The 15,130-nt window shown below is 40.6% G+C and overlaps 1 protein-coding gene across 3 annotated transcripts in view; it reads left to right on the forward strand.

The window, feature by feature from the left end:
* Window positions 1-15,130, forward strand: part of LOC143182093 (rap guanine nucleotide exchange factor 2) — a 143,080-nt gene that overhangs the window by 13,404 nt on the left and 114,546 nt on the right. The window contains exon 1 of one of the 3 annotated variants that reach the window (XM_076382844.1): window positions 4,323-4,435. The exons of the other annotated variants lie outside the window; for them this stretch is intronic. The gene's annotated coding sequence lies outside the window, so the exon portion shown is untranslated. Of the gene's footprint in view, window positions 1-4,322; window positions 4,436-15,130 lie in introns of those variants that run through there. 3 annotated transcript variants of the gene reach the window in all.

A 15,130-nucleotide genomic window follows, 5' to 3' on the forward strand; every position in this document is an offset into this window, starting at 1 on the left:
CCCCTCATTTACGCTCTCTTGGGAGAAGAGATAAGAACATTCACTCCCCTCCTCACAGCCTTGTTTTTACGCTCGTTCAAGCCCTCGCTCTTTCCCACACCCATTCACTTACTTTCTCGTACACCCGTTCCTTCACTCACTCACTACGATCTCTGCGCTCCTTCTCTTATCCTTGCGTCGTTTCTTTCACTACACAGTCGTCCTTGTCTCTCTACCGCGAAAATCTACCCCTCTCTCGTTCCCTCTTCCAAAGAAACCCTCCCTCTTTCTCATTGTCCTTATAGCGTGCATTCGTGCCGAGAATTTACGAACATAGCCGAGCTGTGTCCTCGGTGCAGCGACAGAAGGTGCACGTAGCGAGTTGACGTGGGAGGGAGAAGGAGAGGTACACGAGTTGATGAACAGAGATGGCTTCTCTGGAGTGACGAAGATGATGGCGGAGAGTACGAGGAACGTGATAGACAGAGAAGGTGGGGTTGCGAGGGAGAGAGAGCTTTCGATTGCAGGGACGTAACAAGGTCGTCGAATCTGTGGTTCCTATTGTCATGCATTTAAGTTCACGTTCATGGGATGTGCACGGACTGCCATCTGAAAATTAAGGGTACAGAGGTTGTAGATGGGTTGAACAGTAATTTAGTTTCATTCTGCTGGGAGTATGTTTATTAATGGAGAAGATTAATGGCGTGGGGGAGTAACGTTCAGTTTTGGTAAGGGAAAAGTAGTGAGATGACTGGAATTATTGCGGGATTAGCATTAAGAAAGTTATTATGAATAAAAAAAAGTGGGTTAGTTTGCAGGCGTGAAGGGGATTATGAGAAACTACAAATGTTATGTAGGAGATTAAGAAATGATTTATTGCTTTTGCTCGTTTATTAGTACAGGTTAATTAATCTGGTAATGACTCAGTTTTATCTTCTAGTGAGATTGAAGGAGAGGATAATAATTGAAAGTAATAGTCGAGAAAGTACAAGGAGCGTAATGCGAACAAATACTGTAGGTTTAATGATAATGAATTTATAATTAACAAACGAAACTAAATATCTATATTAGGATATTTAGAAATTGGACACCAAATTTTATTTCTATTTTATACTATAAAAGAAAACTAAAAAACTGTAGCTTAAATAATATATTTATCGTTTTAATTTATTGATTTTCCTGTTATGTCTCAGGTTCAATTTAATTTAGAATTTATGTTTGATTAAAGACATAATTATTCAATTTATTTTCTCCATTAAACTAACTTAGTTTTACGATAATGTTACGTAGAATAGTATTATGTGAAAAAGATAATTAATTGTGATCTTGAAAAACTTCAATTTGTAAGTTCCTCGATTTGCGAAGCTTTCAATTTTCAAATTAACTGTCTTTCAATTATTTCACCAAAATTGCTCAAATATGATATTCAATTTTAGTGACAGTAATTTTTACTCTGATCATAATATTTGCTTTCGCAATAGCAATTGAAACTATTATACTAAAACTATCCAAACAAAATTTCTTTTTAATTTTCAAATGAAAATATTATAGAATTATAAGGAATACTGTGACACGCATGAAAAAAATTAATTTTTCATATTACTTTGATATACATTTCCCTACTCAAAATATTATCACTTTGAAAACTTTATTTTGACTATACACAGCTTTTCTTAAATCCCCTCTTCCATTATTCATTATGTACATCTTTTCTTCAAAACATCCTCTTCAATTCAAATCCTATTTCAATTTATATTCCCAATAAACCTGAAAAAGAACAAATGGGCAGGACATCCTCAAATTAGCATCTCTCGAAAAACCTGTTATTTGTCTCCTCGCTAAAAATCCTTCAACAATTCCACCATTAACATTCCCCTGCCGCATCATTCCCCGGCTCCAAATCGCGTCCCGAAAGCAGAAGGCAGTGGTCGCGAGGTTCTCGCTACAACACTGAAGGCGTGCGAGAGCGAAAGAAGGGGGGCCTCACCTACCGATGGAGCCTCCAGTCTTCTCGTGTGTATCGTGGCAGTTGGCGAGTGTTGCGATTAATACCGACTGCACCCGCGGATCGCATTCCAGCCCCGGCGGATCCCGTTCGCGTTTCCTTCGACGAAGAGGAAGAGCCGCGCGAGGGGATGTCGCGCGCGCAGAAATTCGCGACGACTCGATCCAGGCGGCTCGAGTGACTCGGGGAGGAAAGATCGGGCAAGGGTGTGCGAGCAAGTGTGGCCAGCGGTGCACGCGTGTGCCCCCCGAAGCGTGTGTCACCCGATGCAGCGTGTCTTAACGATCGATTTTCGGGATAAGAAAGAAAAGAACGTGGCCTTTCCGGCACTGCACGTGCGCGCCGCCCCCTGCCACCCCCGACGAGTCCCTTTTCGCAACACTTGAGGAGCGGTACAACCAGGGCGAACACGCGTACCCTTGGTCCTCGCGTGCTGTTTCTTTGCACCACCCCGGTGACGTCATCCCTCTCCCGCTGAGCAGACTGTCAGTCGAGACGCTGCCACCGAGGGACGTCGAGGCTGCACGAGCTGCAGGAGTTGTGACAGTTTCGACAAGCTCTCCCGCGAACAAGTTTCAGCGGTTGAACAGTTCTGAGGTCTGTGGAAGATCCAGGGTGCAGAGGGAAGTTTGGAAGAAGGACGTTAAGCAGGGAGTGATAGTTTGGTAGCAGCGAAGTTGATGGTGAAGTACCAACGATCGGGGACTTTGGTGGAAACTTGGAGAGTAGTTGAACTTTGGGCAGAAATGTGTGGGTGTTTAAGGATGCAGCTACTGGAATGAATAATCTATGAGTTGCTGTTGTTTGGTGGTTGATTTGAGGCTCTGTTCGGGGGAAGATAGTTGGTGGACTTTTTGGAGAACGCAGGTGATAGTAATAGGTAATAGAACACTAAGTGGAAGACTGTAGAGAAACTTTGAGTATTGATATTTATTTGGTCTTCAGACTTTAGTAAATACTTAGAACAAACTTTACAGATAATACTCGATAAGATATCCATTTGATTCCAGTGTGGGCTTCAGTCATATTTCCTTCGAAAATTGCATTGTCTCAAGATTTTTCTTCGTAACTGTAGAACGCATTCATGGGAGATTCTTGAAGCATGTTTCACGAACTTCGTGGAAATGATACGATACTGACGTTCAATTTGACAATTAGTTCACGACATACGCAGACGTTTTGAAACTTTGCAAAGAAGAGTGATATTAATATTCAACAAAACACCACAGTACAACACGAACAAAATAAATAATTCTCGTACTCCTCCACTATCCAGAGAGCACACTAAATTCTATAAATCCCATTTCCAAAAAAGAGCTTCAATATTATTACAACAAACGTACCAACCCACTAAGCCCAAAAACAATATTTCTAATTCAGAGTATCAGCTACCAACAACCACAATCTCAACAAGACAACCCTCGATCATCGTACAAATTCCCAAAACACCGAAACACCACCATCAACAAGCAACCTCGCCTTGAACCTCCCAGCAGAGCCGCATCCAGTTCCTCTGGACGTCTCAAAAGTGGCGCGTAGATCGCGGAATCGAGTAGAGGGGAACCCGTTTGGAGCGCAGGCCCCGCATACCAAAATCGTGGGACCAGTGACCCGTGGAGGAAAACAGCGTGCCAGCTGAGGCTGGTAGCCACTCGCGGCTGGACATTTGACCAGAGAGCATCGGCGATCGGTTTCCGATCTGGGGTACACGGAAGGCGCCTCTTTCGGCCGTACTCGCGCGAGCACACGATCGAGAACACAGCAAGCCCAACCCGAGGCTACGCAGTAATTGCTGTTCGCTTTCACCCGAGAAGCAAACAGGATCTCCGTGGAAGCAAGACGTTCTGCAATAAATCTAATAACCGAAGTAACGGTCTGTGTCTAGCAGAGTACATCACAGGGACGTGTTATTGCATTGTGGTGTTGGGCTAGAAGGGTCTGCCACTCGCCCTAGTGATGCTGGAGGGTCTCAGGGAAATTCAGTGAAAGATCTGGTGCAGTGCGTTGCTATCGAGGAACTTTCCTGGCGAAAGGATACATTGATAGACTTGATCTAGGGATATTGAGAGATATCTGACGGATATCAGGTCAGAGAAGCGATCGCGTGGATCTCGAGCGGATTTCGACGGTGAAAGTGCCGCGGGAATGTTTGAAAGTATCGCGGCTAATCGGGAACGCTGAAGGTGTGGAAACGGCGAGGTCCGAGCAGAGTGGCCTCGAGGTCCGAGGAGGATTGAGGATTCGAGGGTAGGATCGTGTTGGATAAGTGAAGTTTGCGATGGTGGTGTGAGGATAATATTCCCGAGCGTTGTTCGTGCGCGAGTCCCCAGCGTTTCGTTGGTCGAATTTTGAGATAAGGCTGAGCAGGGAAACAGCTGGCAAACTGGATGCTCCAGACGGTGCCTCGCCCTCTGCGCCCCCGCCTGACATCACTGTCACACAGGATGACCGGTGAGCTGTCCTTTTTATTCCACTTTGTTGTGCTCGATGTGTTTGAGGTGGTGAAGTTGGTTGGTGAACGCTGGAGATCGTGTTTGGACTGTGTCAAGATTTTTGCAACGTTTTGGAGTGTGAACACATTAATGTGTTGTACTGTTACACCCTTAGGGTGCAAATACGCTATTATCATGTCACGTCAACTCACGTTACATGCTATAGCAAGTTCGTAGTCTGAGCTAGAGTTCCTCCCTTGTTTTAGATCTATTTTGTCATCATATAAAACAAATTTGCTATGATATGTAACATGATCTCACGTGAGAGCTGCGTTCACAGCCTCCTGGTTTCTGTGCTTTGAATGGGAATAGAATTCTTGAGATAATTATAGGATTATAATTTTTTCCATTAAGCGTTACATAATATGAGTTAAAATTTTTGTGCATCAGAGACAAGAGATTTGTGGACTCTGAATCTTTAAATTGTAAAATATAGGCATGTGCAACCATGTTTTATGTTTCCACTTCATCCGTATACTGTTAATATAACGATGTTCCCATTGTTAATTGCATTCTCTCACGCGATTTTTGGGGTTAAATGGTTTCTTCTCATGCAGACAACAGATTAATAAAAACAGCTCTATTTGAAGTTGAAATGAACATACAAGTTGTAAAATTACTGTTGGAACTACTTTTGTATTATACATACATCAAAAGTAATATTCAAAGGTTTTAATATTTCCATAATTTCTCATAAAAGATAGTGCTATTACCTTTAGTACTCTAGAAATGGATAAATTAAATCAAACAAAATTTCTGATTCGTATTTCATACTTGAACTTTATCCTATAAATACAATATTTTATATTACAGTTCTAATTACATTAATAAAAGAAAGTGAAAAAGTATTTCCAAGAATAATTAGCAAAATATAGTTTCTGTAAGAATAAGAAATGAAATCAGTAAGTAAAAACAGGTTAGGATTATTTATATACAAAACTAAATAAAAATTGAGTTCTATATAACTAATATTAGTTATAGAACGTCTTTGAAAGCATATAAGAAAAACCTATAAAAAGCATGACTTATAAGCCTCTCACATGCTTCCTTTATTACATACGAGAGTTCAGATATACCTAATAGAGAAGATCTGCACTCGCTTTGCTATGCTGACGTTTCTTCTTAAATTAGAAGCCGCGTTCGATATGATTATTACATCTTGCTTTACTAATTTATTTAGGTGCATCTCCATCTGTTCCCATCAGCACAAAAATTATGGTTTATGTGACCTGATCATTTAGTTCTCCTTTTCAACAATGTTAAAATAAAATTGAATCAAATAAAAAATATTGGCGATGTAAAATTCTTATAATTCTTCAAATAGTATTAAAGTATGTCATCGTACTGATTGCAAGAAAAATTATGCATTTTTCCATCAAGATTCATCTGCATCGGATTCTTACTCGGGAGTTCGTTTAAAAATATCACTGTCGATAATATTAACGACCCGATCTACTGCATCGACTAGCTCTGACATTTTCTATAGTACAAAGGTTGATAATTTTAACTACTAACGCTTCCATAATTATCTTTGATATTTTATGTACCTTATGGCCAAAAATTTCATGCCACTGTTATTGATTTTGCTAACAAGCGCTTGTTAATTTAATGCTACAACCCTCGTTGATGTTTTTATTAAATTGGGTAAATCTATAAATACATGTTCTGTTCATCATCAATTTCTTGAATATAATTAAGTATTTCGATGCAATCGCAAAAATATTTGTGCTTACAATTTTTTTGTAGAAAAAATGTAGTACAAAAAGGTTAAACATTTCTCGTATTAGTTGACTTAGAAATTTGGTGAATAGGGTTTAGGAAAGTTTCTCAGGAAAGAGAGGAGGGATTGTTTTTTATTTATTGGAAAGTATATTTACTGCACTCTACTGACTCTAAGAGATGTTTACGCCATTCAATTCATCATTCTATGATGATTAACCCAGTTTCAAAGAATCGAGGTCTTGACAAGGAAAAGTCAGTAGCGATGCCAAAAATATAAATCTTTTATTTTTGCTTGGAGAGAGTAGCAACACGAACACCTCGATTTAGTATCAACATTGGCTTTCTGGAGTGAAAACTAAAATAATTTTTACAATCAAATTTCTTTTTAACCCTTACATGATCAGTAACCATTAGTATTATTAAGCATTACAGTGATTTACATTTTTTACCTAAGGATTTGATTCATTAAAGAATCCAGTATAATTTCCATTGACAAGAGTGATACAATTTTCCTAGTTACTACTGTGTTTTTCACACCAAATGTGAAAAGTGATGTTAATAGAAATTCTATTCATATCCACCCCCTATCAATCATAACTTAATTTTGATAAATTTAATGTACACGATTTTTTATCAAATGAACAGTTTTCTCTTAAAAGGATACACTTAGTCAACCACTTTGTGAGAACAGTTTTTTGCTTGCCATGAAAATCATCAATTTTGGCACGCGAGACCTTCTCATGTCAAGGCCTCAATTATCGATTATTGAAGTATTCGTTGCATGTTGTTTCACAGCTGTCACGCGTGCGTTCACGTGACATGAAACTGTCAATACATCTCACGTTCCAATACCTGTGTGATAAACTTATGTGACTTGATCACATTTGCGGTAGAATGTCCAAATATGCTGAAAATCGAGATCAACGTTGAGTCGCCTGCCCCGAATATCGAAATCAAAGCTGAATAACTTCGAGTTTCATTATACATGTAAGCAATTGTCACTCTTTTTCTAAAGGAAACCTTTACATAAAGGATTCACGTAATTGTCGAAGAAGAAAAGAACCAGGTGCTTGTGCAACCTATTACCTAGTGACGCCAGTCATTGATCGTGTGTATTCTCAAGAATTTTTTGAGGATAGGTTAGTTGTTACCTCTTACCTTCTTTTGCAATAGACACTTTCTTGAACACGACATAAACATTCAAACCATCCTCTTGCTTAGATTCTGCTTACTATTAGAAATAAATTCCTGAAATAAAGTGGTAGATCATGCAATTCATAAATGACTTGTACTGAGCATTGCATTATATGTGTCAGTGTGTCCACAAAGTTACTTAAATTCCTAATTACTTTCTTTGCCTTCTGAAATATTCTTCAGATGATGCAGATCGCTTTGGAAAATTCGTAAACAAAATATTGGCCTTTTTTAAGGAAAAATTGACTTTTAATTGTACCTGGGTGAGTACTATGGTTGCTAATGCACTTAGAAGGGCGAAATACCCCCAAACGATGCCTGTAAATTTCATCGAGAAATTCGAAGGGGTGGAACCAATCCTATTTTCATTATTTCCACGTGGCATCCTCAATTTCCTATTTCGATAAAGGGTGCTGGCACCCTCTCGAGGGTTGCTGTCAGCTTTTTATAATTAAATTTCCACGGGGGAGAAGCTGCTCATCGGAGGATCTGTTCTATCGTTTCACCATCGAAATCCACAGTCGCTTTTGACTGTGCCTTCACACTATCCATCCATCGACAATTCCTTTGGCAGCGTTTATAGAATAACTTATCGATTTCCTGTTTGTCGGCGACGTCACAGTGTTTTATTTTGCGACAATTTTTTGTGGGGAGTTGAAAAAAAAAAGGTAAGGAAAGGAAAGGTAGCAGGAGTTTTTCTCTTGGAAGAAAATAAGAGCAGAAGCTATAACGCAGTTTATAAGGAAACTTTATTTACGCACAAGTACTTTTATTCTTGGTAACCTTATTTGCTGCTAATAATTTCAGTAAATATAGTGCTACAGTGGCTACTAAAATGAGTTTACCTTAAAAGAGATATTTTTTAAGAGACATTGTCTTCCTTATTTGTAGACGTTTAGAGTGATCAAGATTGTGAAATAATGTTTCGAAACGACAAATACGGAAATAGATTCCGCTAAAAGGCGATATTGAACGATTTTTTCGTCTGCAACCATATTTGATCCTTCAAACCGAATGATTTCATCCGTGACAATATTTTCGCGTAGGTGTATCCTTTTAGGCGTCTCATCTTGTAAATTTAAGAAAAGGAATTAGGTATAATCCAAAGCATGAAGATAAAAGTAGCTTCATTAATAGTAGCTAAAGAAATTTTATTTAATTTGAATGTGTCCATATGCAATGGGTAACTCTGCATCGAGATCTCCTTAAGAAATACAATCAAAATCCTTAATGAAGCTAATATTTTGCGATCACCAGTATTCCACTGATATAAAACGACAAGGCTGATCCTCTAATAATAGTTGCTCACGTTGTTGATCGCCCTGTATAATAGGGTTCGTGGATACGAGGCACCGCGTAAACGCGAAGGAGGGTTATCGAGGAAACCTTGTTTGCCGTCAGCACGTGCTACCCACACCCTATCGATCTCTAACTAAATTAAAATGCTCAGCGTATTATTGCCTAAGCATTGGAAGAGAATCAACGTTGCACTCTGTTTTTATCGGCAGAATCTCCATCGACATCGAGACCTGCTTGCTAATCGTCTTGGGTACGCGATGCGATTCAGCTTTCTTGGTCGCTGGTTTCCATGCGAGCTTAACCCTTAGCAAGCATAAATCTTGCAGCTTTTTAGCAGGGTCTGAGTTTGAATCTCCTTGAAATTCATGATTATCCCTTAATTGCACTTGTGTGATCTTGCAAAACCACAACCATTGCATATGTATTTATAGCTAGCTTTCTTATCTACTGTCAGATAGCTCTTTTAGAGCTCTAGTGATCTTCAGTTAAGTCACATTATGTCGTGTATCATTTTGCAGCTGGTGTCATCAATTGTCATCGTGAAATGTACTGATAAAAGAGTTTGGAAAAATATTCTTCGTTAACAGTAGTTCTTATCCTAATATCGCCATTATTGTGTAATGATAAACCAATGGATCGATTGAATTAGGGTTCCTACAGTTTCTAATATCTAGAGACTAAATGAAATCTCTAGTTAGGTTGTACCTTTCTGATTGCAAGTATTTCTGAAACTAGAAATTTGCATGGACATCTGCAGTCCAGCTAATGAGCTGAAGCAAGGGATTACTGTGGTCTCGAAAACCCAAGATGACCAGCTAGTCGCCGAACTGCCGCTGGGAAGCGGATTCCGTTGAAAGGCTCGCGATGGCCGCTGCATCTCGGTCAAGATTTCGCTGCACGTAGCGCGTATGCAGTGAGATGCGGACAACGCGTACACCTGGAACCCGTCTTACGAGCCAAGGCTATCGGGTGCATTCCGTAGGTGTGCCCTCTTCGTCGAATGATTTCTTCTAAGGTTCTAATTTTCGAGATTCGATCGTTTCCATTGGTCGCGTGTTCGCGTTTCATCGCTGCTCCCTTTCTTGGCAACGATGTCTTCCGCGATATCAGGCACACAGCTATGCACCAGTCGCTGCATTCAGTTCCTGAACATTTTAGCTGGGTTTCACCCTTCAACTGCTTGGCTAAGTACATGGGAACTCGTCATTGTGTGCTTTTTGTGGTTTCTCGTTGGCTTGCTATGGAAATATAAAATAATGGGAACAGGGGACAGGGATTACATGTAAGAGATGGTTTTCATTTTTGACTTCTTGGCTTACGAATTTTCCTTGGTTACATGAATCAGAATTGAGTACAGCATCATGGTTCAGTAAATTAAAAGACGTAGGAGAAACAGTATGTTTGTCAGTGAATCAAACAGTATGGAAATTAAATTTCCTAGAAATCGTCTGTTCACATACTGTTCTTGGTATTCGAGTAATGCCAGGTCCACACTCCAGAGAACTGTTCGCGAACAACGCGAGCAGCTCTCAAACAGTTTACAAACGAAAACAGCAGCCTGTCCAGATTGAAGCTCGTGAACAGCTTGCGAACTGCTTTCGAATAGTCGTAAGCTGTGAGCTCTAGAAAAGACCCTTTGATCTAGCGCTTCCCTAGCAAACAGTGTTCCCTGTTTGCTAAGGATCTCGCTACTCACTGTTCGCTATTCGCAAAAATGTCTACACTTCTGACGAACACAGTTCGCGAGTTGTTCACGAGCTGTTCTCCAACAGCAGTGTGTACCCAGCATAAGGGTGACAAAGAGTTCGCAAACTATGTTCTCTAGTGCAGACCCAGCTTTAGACTCCAAACAGTCTCTTGCACAATCGTTCAAAGGTCGACCTTTTGAATCACGTTCGCCGATAATTCGTCGCGATTGACGTACTCGCGTCGCCCTTGGAATCCACCCGAATCGCGTTGATTCTGCGCTCTCTGTCCTCGAGCCGCGCTGATACACGGGCTACGTGCTCGGCGTGCTCCATGAAACGCTGCCACGTGGCCAAGCATCCTTTTCGCGGTTTGCTGCCGCGCCACGCACGTGCCGCGATTAACAAACGCAAGAGCCTCGTCGATTCTGTCGCTCTGGTAATAGGGTGAAAACGGCGGTTAGAAGGGGAGGGAATAAAAGTTGGCCAGGGAGGGTCTTTTTAGGCCATTGTCTTCGGCGATCGTACGGTTTGCGCGGGCGCTGGGTTGGACCCGCGCTTATTATCCTGTTCGCCCTGTCGAGGGTCGTTGGCAGAAGGCCCTCGGGATCGCCGAATCCGATGAAATGTTTGCAGGCACTTACAACCTTTCGAGCACCTTTTCACCACCGCCCCAGGGTCTTTTGTCTCGTTCGAGTGGCTTGCAACCGATTGCAAACATTCGTGGATCCGCACCAACCGGAAGGATTACATTGTTCTCGAGTGCTCCTCGTGTCTATGCCCTCAGTCGTTAATTCCTGCGGGATTTCACGCCAGACGACGTGGCTGCTCTAGCTTCGGTTGTCGACCGGAAACGGGGGCAAGGTTACGTGATTCATTGTCTTTCCTCGCGATGAGGACGCGGAGAATGGAATTTATGATTTGGATTTGGTGTCTCTGCTGTTTTTCCAACTGGCGATCCCTCTGCCTGCTTTTTCTTCCAATTTGTAGCTAACTCGTTTCGAAAGCGAAAATACATCCTTCGTTTAGCCTCACGTGGAACATCACTTTAGTGTCATCTTCCGATTTTGATGAAACTTGGTGCACGAGTGCATAGAAAATATTACATACTTTTTTTAGCTGCTGATATTTATGTTTAGGATTAGGATTTCGTTAATCATTTGACTACAAGGAGTAAACATAGTTACTAAGGATCTATTGAACAGTTCAATACATTGCACAAGTAATATATTTGAATGCTTCAACTAAAATAGCCCTTTTGGCAAATAAAAATTCCTCTTCTTTGAAGTATTTATTCTCAACGTTTACAACTACCAATAAACCTCAATTCATAAAGCCAAACCTTGCATAGCAATCAAAGGACCTACATGTTCTTTACAAACTCCTCCTCAAAGCAGCAGAAGCTATCTTTGTAAGTATGACGTGTAGAATCGATCCAGGAAAAATGCCCCAGATTCTTTTAACACGCTCCAGGTTTGCGCTGGAGTTTCCCTCGAGTGGTTCACGAGCTGTCTCGAGGGAACGAAGGACTCATTAAGTGGCCATTGAGAATTTCCTCGACTTCATCGTTCGCTACCAATTCCTCGAACGTGTCGATCGTCCCCTCGTGTCTCCACTTGTCGGGGAAAGTTCCTCTCGAATGCAAAATAATGAGACGAATAGACGGTCCAACTGACGGGGAGACAGAGTTTCTGGAGTGGCTCGCGTGGGTGCTGCGAGAGTAACCCGAATCTTTATATTAAAAAAGTTTTCGCCTCTACAGTTCTCGCGGAACTTGGCCCAGGGCTCGTTTTCCGCCCCTCAGAGCAAATTGCCGCGTGAAACTTTCTGTTCGCCCGCAGAAACCCGGTTGCACAGAAATTGTGCTCGCGTTGGCTGACTTCTCAAACGACAAGTTGCAGTTTTCATCTGTTTTTCAGCCTGTGTCTGGGATTTTTCGCTCTACGAAACGGGAGGAAATTTTGCTGACTTAACTTGTCTAGCATTACTCCGAAATTCAGTTTTAAAAGAGGAAGAAGGTGGAGCTTGGGAAGCAATCAAAAAGTTAGATTGCAGTATGCAATTGGGTGTTGGTAGATTCTGAGGAGGTGTAAAATAGATTATTTGCATTTGGATTGGGAATGCGTAATTAGTTGAGTGGTAGTTTAAGGTCTTGTAAAGCTTACGGTTAACAAATTACTATCTGCTCTTTATTTATTCATTTAAATAAGAGAATATTTACACTCTGTAAGGCATTACTTATTAATTAATTATCTTAATGTAAAAACTTCCATTCAATTCGTGAGTAAAATTTTATTCGCTGTAGCTTCAAATGAAACTAATGATTGAATAGAAAAATCTAATTGAAAAGCACAGGTTTAAAAAAGGTACATTTTATTTTTCATTCTGGCGCATTTAGACAAATTTTGCTGATGCTGTCAGGACAGCAGATATGACCATATTATAGTTATACTATAGCTTGAAACTATGCATTTGAAGAAAAACAATCTACTGTGATTCAGATTTTTGATAAGACCGAAGTGAATTATCATAAGCTCTGTTTTTGAGTCGATCTCAAAAACATCTCCCTTGTTCAAGTAGGGAAGCTTTTACCTGTAATGAATATCGTGGATGTACTTATTGTTCAGGATACACGCTGGTGCGCCAGACCAGTGAGACAAAAGCAAACTATAGGTAATCTGCTACAAATATAGTACCTATGTCTTCAGGTTAACGGATACCTCGCTGACGGAAGTAATGGAGAGGTATAATTTTCTGAATGAAACACATTACTGCTATCTCCAAGGTATTATGAGAGTAGCGCAGAGAGATGTCAGTTCTCAGAAATTCGAGAAACACACTCCGCAGGTTCTCTTAGCAGAGAAGACTTTATACAGTTTTTTTATGCATGTAATATGTTTCTCTTCCTTCCTCAGGATATATTACATCATTTCGCATTTTAGCAAGTACATTTTATTCATTGAATGCTCAATGATGTAACCATTTACATATAAGTTCATAAAACCATTGTGACTTAACTTTCCAGTAGGCGCGAGTGAAAACTTGCGTCAGTGAGCGTGGGCGTATTCCAAAGATAAGTCTTTATTGAAAATGTGTTAACTTGATTAGAGTCATATATTTTGTACAACATAAAGTTCATGCAGTAAAGTGACTTATATTTTAATAAAACAGAACAAGGAGGTTTCTTTTCAAAATTTTCAATTATTTATCTTTCTCTGATTAAATGATTAAATCACACAATAGGAATACAAAACCAACCATTCGAAAACCGAGATGTATAAAGGAAGCAGCAGTACTTAATGCATCAGAACTCCTTTAGTATCGTGATCTCTTGACCTGAAAAACAGCGTTGCATCAAAGAATACGAGTACTCTGTTATCTACCCTCAATATATACCTATGTATGTGGCGTTAAAAAAGAACAAATACTAGGACAAGGCTTTTACTTTTCTGAAAGCAACTCTCTTATTGACAAACAGTTACAGTCGTCGATTCTCAGATGTCATATTCTGTGAGTTAACACTGTCAGTAGGTGTGCCCTTCATTTCATATCTCCCTTGTTGCATCAAACCGCAACATCGATCCTTCACTGGGCGACTCTGACTTCTCTCGCGCGATTTTCCAGTCCCATTCACGGTGGTTGTTCTCACATGGCAAAATAGGAAAGGGAACACCGCAATCCAATGTCACCCCCACAATAGTTAGACTTGGACTTCATGCTCGTGGCACAGTTCTCGTTGCTAAGTAAAACGGTAGCACTGTCAGTTCATGGATTCGCGTGAATTGATGATACACTATAAACCAGCCACAATGGTTTCCAAGCCAATCGTCCAGTTCGTTGCACCTTGGTGCACTTCTTCTTTGTGCCTGACACTGGCCATGCTTTGCTCCTGTTTTGAGGGTGGAAGACTGAAAACGCTTTTTGAGGAATCCTCTATCTGAGGTTTTGAATCCTTGAAATGCTCTTATTTCTTTTTTCTCAAGTTATAGTCAGTCAAAGTTAGCCGATTTTTGCCCCAAATTTTTCTATGGCATAATTTTTTTCAGCAGTATAATTTATAAGGAGGATGCGTTTAATGTTCTATTATAAAAGAAATATTTTCCATTTGGACTCTGCAAACAGTCAAATTTCCTTCGAAACAAAGGGTCCATCAAAAATGACGCCATGTTGCATGTAATAAAAAGTCTGCTAACGATCGGCCAAATGGTATTCCTCTCGCGTTCGCCGTTCCACTTCCTGGAACAGTTCCCATTATTTTTGCATCGTCCCAACGCGGCATTGTGATCGCATTAGGCATTTTATCGGCCGCGGAGGGAGCCAGCATCAAATATGCATTCGGTATCGCGTCGAACAGTCACGTTTCGACCAACAACCGTTCTTTTTCTCGTTTTTCGCCGCACGTCCCTGTCGCAGGCCACCGAAAGTAGGATGAATGACGCCCCTAATTTCATTTCATGGTCGAACACCGAACGCATGTCGCGTCTCCTACGCTTTCATAAATCCTGTGCCTTTGTGCACCGAGGGCGCGCTATCGAATCGGAAACACAGCTGCGGCCTAGTTCGCGAATAATACACGTTAATTGGGGGTAAGTTGGTAATATCAATGCGATTTTAGAGAAGACTAACGTAGGTCGTAACCTCAAGCAATATTGAATACAGTTTCTTAAACATTTTTGTACTTTTAACTGGACAATTTGCAAGGATGGAGACACTTGAAGTAGAGTAAATTAAAGGGAAAATTTCTGTATTTAGGA

The sequence above is a fragment of the Calliopsis andreniformis genome, chromosome 8 (assembly GCF_051401765.1).
Source record: "Calliopsis andreniformis isolate RMS-2024a chromosome 8, iyCalAndr_principal, whole genome shotgun sequence".
Taxonomy (NCBI): Eukaryota; Metazoa; Arthropoda; class Insecta; order Hymenoptera; family Andrenidae; genus Calliopsis; species Calliopsis andreniformis.